At 32.8% G+C, this 6136-nt stretch overlaps 2 pseudogenes; one reads left to right on the plus strand and one right to left on the minus strand.

The window, feature by feature from the left end:
* Positions 1 to 1912: 1912 nt before the first annotated feature.
* LOC128186354 (ATP-dependent DNA helicase Q1-like) lies at positions 1913 to 3447 on the plus strand (annotated as a pseudogene).
* Positions 3448 to 5104: 1657 nt separating this feature from the next.
* Positions 5105 to 5741, minus strand: LOC128185305 (uncharacterized; annotated as a pseudogene).
* Between the last annotated feature and the right edge of the window lie 395 nt (positions 5742 to 6136).

Genomic DNA, 6136 nt, shown 5'->3' on the forward strand with positions numbered 1-6136 from the left:
TACTTGTATCAGTCAGTAAAATTGGAATTGTTTTTACTGCAGAGTTTTATGCAAAAGAAATTATGATAAAATTTTATACTTTTGCTCAGATAAGTACACACATTACTTCCTTTTCTGGCGTTTTTATAGCTAACTTTGTTTGGAGTCATTTTCCATGATCTGTTTATGTCGAAACGACTATAACATAGTATATTTAAACAATTTTGCGTGACACAGAAAGAAAATATCAGAATAAAGCATTTGTTTGACATGCTGAGGTAAATTAAAGGTCTGTCCGGAAGAAGATTTTAGATGCATTTAAATTAAAATGATATTTCAATTTAACCTTTAAAATGGCTCCCTGTAGCCAAATTATCACTCATATCATATTGCAGTCATCGTTTGTGAATTTCAGTCATTTTAAACTGAATGTTGATAGTTTAGTGAAAATCATGACATTGAAAGTAGGTCCAACTGAAGACTGAATATGTTCACATATTTATTGAAAACAAAACATATATAAATACTTATCGGTAATATTTAATGTACATGACTATATTGATGTACAAACAAGACTCATTTCATTATTTAAATCCAGTAAGTATATGATTCTTCAAGTTTTCTACAGAAATTGATAAACAATGTAAATCATACATGCAGGACTAGACAGAAAATCTACGTACTCCAAAGCACAGCCTAGCTGTTGGATAAAAAAACCAAAAAATTTGTTAATTGCCAATTTGCCTAAATTTTCATTTAAACGATCAGAACTACATGGACTGGCATTGGTTGACCTCACATTTCTAAGTAGACTGAGTGTGGCTAAGTATAAGATGCTCCCATTGGCGCTATGAATAAAGCTAGCATCACAGAAAAATAGAATACATAACACGCTAACTCGAATGAAGCCGTATGAAGCACAAAAGAAAATATCTTTTTATTTAATAGATAAAACACAATTTATTAGAGTAATACATATGATGTACATACACAAAAGTCTCCAAACAATACCTGCCAATTCATTAAACAAACAAGGTAAAACTTTCATACATGTATCTGTAGTATATATGCACAATATGGCTTACAACCTTGGCTTTAAATACTCCGTGACACAGGATATTCTCAACATATTATAGGTATAAATACTCGACTCAGTAACTATTGTTAACAATAAATGCATTAATAAAAAAAGATATGAGTGTACAGATACACATACATACATACACAGATACATGTAAACTTAAATATATCAGGTTTGTCTTTTTGTTTACACTGTATTTACAGCACCATGCAAATGCCCGTGGATGTCACAATACCTCCTATTAATTAGTGATTATTGTAAATAATAACTTTTATGTGACGTGCTGTGTTTATTTGTTTGTTTATTTCACTTTACACTGTTCCATACTTTGTTTATGTAATCTCCTGAGGTCTATGTTTACCCTAACCCTTAATTTGTACTTCTAGTCAAATCAGATGTGTTCAATTTGTTACGTGTCTCTTATTGATTTGTTTATTTTGAACAAGAAGCCACGCAATTGCTGTGCAGTGAAATTTGTACCCACCATCCACCCTTTCTACCTCCTTAGATAGTTATTTATATTTGTAATTCTAGTTTGTTGGTTTCTACCCACCTTTTTGTGGGCAGCCAGTATTTTGGAGGCTTGTTTTTACTTATGTGTCTACAGTAGGGGGTCTGTCATGTATTTTTTGTACATGTGTTAAATAATATTTCTAGTCCTTCGGCCCCCTATTGTGTTTTGTGTAGATATTTATTTTCCATATGTGCGTATGATAGGGGGTCATTGTTGCATTCAGCACAACATGTTTTATTACTATGTAACATGTTTTTGAATGCCCCCTATTTTGTATATATCTTTTCGTCCTTTACTAAATAAATGACAATTTTCATTCTTACACCATCGTCTCAAGCCACGGGTTTTGTGTCCATTCTATTTCCACAAACCAGTGGCTGTGTGCTGGTAAATGCCCACGTTGTACATGAATATTCATAAATTCTTTTAACCAATGAAGCGTCTTTCTGACGGAAAGAGTCAGAAAAATCTGTCCAATGAGATTCAGCGTTGCAAATCCCAGTTGGAGCAATTCACAATATGGTGAAACCCGAACTTCGAGAAGTCCAACGTGTGTTTGGAATCGATAAATTTACACATATTCAGTCGCAGACCCTGATATATTTGTTGGAAGGAAAGGATGTTTTCCTTTCCATACGAACCGGTGTAGGAAAGTCTATGACTTACCAAGCTTTTTCTTTCTTAGCCAAACCAAATAATCCTTGTCAGGTCTTGATAATCAGTCCGCTGTTGTCCATCATGAAAGAACAGGTTTGTTTTTATTCTTTAATTCTAATCTAATTAAATTATTGTAGAATATTCTTACGGTATGCTCTTAATATATATAAGTACATGCGAAAGGGTTTCAATCATAGGAAGAAAGTGTTGACATTCATCACATGCATTTTTGATTTACTGCAATTTATAGAAATTAATCAGACTTAGCGAGGATCTATGATTGAAAATAAATTAAAGTTTATTTATAAAAAATGAATAAAAGTTACTATTTTGCTGAAAAATATTGTATGTTGAACTGGCAGTCTAGTGATTCATTTCATGCTTAGTGTGGATATTTACTGGAAGTGCATCACCCTAGACCCCCCCCCCCCCCTTTATGCCAAAATTGCTGGATCCACCCTTGTATTACATCTATAAAACATCAAACAATCCAGTATATCAATATTTTTGCAATCAATCCCAGTTTAATAAGGAGTAAAAATTGTGAATATTGATTGGAAAATTTTCACCAGCTACACTATTTTTTCTTAAAAGTTTCCTATCTGAGATCACTGGGGTTGCATGCAGATTACATTCACAAGGAATGTGATAAGGAATCCATAAAAGCAGGCAAAACAACATATGTGTACACATCCCCGAAGGCTGTACTATCAGATGACATGTGGAGGAGCATGCTCATTGAATCTTCAAGTTTCAAACTATTTGTGGTAGACGAAGCACACATGGTTATCAATTGGTACGTGTAATAATTATTACACCTAGAATGAAATTGATTTTATTATCAATTTTATTTTTTGAAAAGTATAAACATAAACAATTTACAATAGACTCAATTCCTCTTATCTAGAAAATTGAAGAGGGGAAATTTAAATAATTTTATAGTAATTTAATAAATTCATTTCTTTATATTGAAGCCCTCATAAATCCTTGAATTGCCTTATAATCTTTAGACTTATTACAGGGGTGAAGGTTTTGGAAAAAGTGAGCCATTTCGGGAATGATTTGGCAGACTTGGTGAAATCAGGTCCCTGAAAGCATGTCCAGCACTTGTCATCACAGCAACAGCCAGCAGAGCAAGCAGGAGAAAGCTGAGAAAGAAACTTGCACTCGTGAACTTCCTGAAATTGTGGAGAGTCCCGACAGAGAAAACATTTAACTTTTTGTTGAAAAGATAAAAGTGAATGAAAAAATCAGTGTGACCTTTTCTTGGCTGATTGACATGGTAATGGATCAGGCTGGTGAATGCCCACTACATATTATCTTTTGTCCGAGCATAAAATTATGTGCAGATGTGTATTTTGCTTTTAAAGTAAGCTAAAATGAATGTATTAATTATATTAAAATGTTCAATTCTTGTACAACTGATCAGGTGAAAGATGCAAAAAGAGAGGATATGGAAAATAAAGATGGACATATTAGGGTACTTATTGCAACCAGTGCTGCAGGAATGGGGGTGAACTACAAAAGTGTTAATAATGTTATTCATTATGGACCACCCAAAGATTTAGATGGCTTCATACAACAGTTTGGACGTGCTGGTAGGGATGGCACTCAGTCTTATAAATTACTTATTTACAGTAGTAGACATTTACGTAAGTTAGATATTGATATGTTAGATTATGCAAAAAACACTGAAATATATCACAGGAAAAACTGTTAGAATCTTACCATTCTATTCCAAGTGCTGATTTAGTTAAACATTTGTGCTGTGATGTTTGTGATATGCAATGTGACTGTAATGAAAAAAATTGCATATCCTTTAGAACTATGTATCATATTTATAAATCTGAATTAGATATTGAAAGTTCAAGTGAATCCAGCATGTCCAGTGACAATTATAGTACAGATACATCAGAATCTTTAAGTGAATCTGAAAGTGATTATGTATAATATTATGTTGAAATACATGTACAGTATTTGTACGTATTTTCGTAGTACTACTCCATAGATGTAATAATTGTATAGTATACTAATAGATGCATTACATGTATACCAAGTGTGTATATATACAAGTATTTAGAGGAAGTTGATTTTTCTGCATTTGATATATATTTGCTGTACATCTGATTTAGTGCAATTTGTGATGTAAACTAACGTATAAAATATTTAATTGAGCAGAAGCAGCTTTCAATCTGCCAAAAGACATTCAAATGTAAAACATTTACACTATGATGATGTGACAATTCTCTGAAATATTGTATTTTGTTTATGAGAACTCATGGAATAAATGCTCTTTGTAAATTCTCATGTAAATGATATAAAGCAGATTATAAATTATTATATTTACAAATAGTTTTCACTTCATTATTTATAACTACCAATATCTTTCATTTTTATTATGTTTTGATTATTTAAACCATTTAAGGAGGCTCAAAATACCAAGAATAAATGAATTGGACTTTTTGAAAATTATATGTGAAGGTGTATACATGCACATGCATGAAGTTTATCCAACTCAATTTTAAAACAGTGTTATTAGAAATACTACAGTCAAACTTCATTATCTCGAACTAGATGGGACTGTTTAAAACCTTTGAGATATCAAGAGTAAAATACTTTAAAAATTAGTAGTTGGGACTTACAAATCACTTTGACATATCCATTGTATTCGATATATCAATGCGAGATATCAAAGTTTAACTGTATTTATACTATATGACCCCTTACACTGACAACAGTAGAAAAAATTTATACATCTTTCCATCAACTTAATTTAACATAGTGTTATTAGAAATAATCTTGTTTTCAACAATCCACTGCTACAGTTTTAAAGCATCAATTGGTTCAAGAGGTTTTTTGAATTTCGTGAAACTTTACCATTCCAGATCAGTCAACTGTCCAGTGCACATACTTAATATACAGTTCGCAATAGTCATAATGTCAGTGGGCTTATTCACAGCTGGCCTAACTCGGGATGAACGAATAGTGTTATTTTCCTTTAGAAGATTCATTTTCACGTCATCAAGAACCTGCGTTGTTAGTGTTATGGTTTTCGAGCTGGTTTTTTATGGTCTTAACTTGAAGTTCCACGCAGTTATCGTTAGGAATGTTTTTGTCAACTCCACTAACTAGATTAGTGCTAATGTTCCATTTGTATACAAAGCTTTCACGAGGAGACCATAAAGCAAGAGTGTAGGAAATCATTCTCCATAACCAGATTTGACATTTGTAATGCCTTGCTGCTGATGCATATAACCACTCCAATTTTGCATTTCGTATACATCTTTCTCCATCTGCCATCTTGTACGCATCATTGGTGTCATATAATAAGCATGCCATCCTCAGAAAACAAGATACTGCTCCACCCAAACTCTCTGTTTGAGGAGGTACATGAAACTACCATTTATGAACTTTGCACAAATGCCGCCTAAAATGTCCCTCAGTTTTGTAATGCTTCCCACAGAAACTAGTAAATCCACCAGGACTTTTCATCTGATGAATGTTCTGCATATCTTGATATAAAAGATGAAAGTTGTCTCTAAGCTTCACAACAGCCTTTGTTTCATCTATACCTAAGTTGGTCATCACAGCATCTGCTTGTGTTAAAATCCACTGCAGCTGCTCTTCACTACTCATAATGGAAAAACGGGAAATCCTACGCAATTTGTGTCATCAATGTCCTTCAGACCACTTAATATCAAAAATGCTGCAACGATGTATCCTTCTACAACATCCTGGACAAAATGGTAGTGAGATCTGCAACAGATAAAAATATATTGAGAAACACTGACACTTATAATTTGTTAATCGTATACATGTATATCTAAAATTGAAAAACTGGCTACTTAACCCTATAAAGTGTATATATGTACCTTTCACCAGGCCATACTTTTTTTCTCTTATGA

Source organism: Crassostrea angulata, chromosome 5, assembly GCF_025612915.1.
Source record: "Crassostrea angulata isolate pt1a10 chromosome 5, ASM2561291v2, whole genome shotgun sequence".
Taxonomy (NCBI): domain Eukaryota; kingdom Metazoa; phylum Mollusca; class Bivalvia; order Ostreida; family Ostreidae; genus Magallana; species Magallana angulata.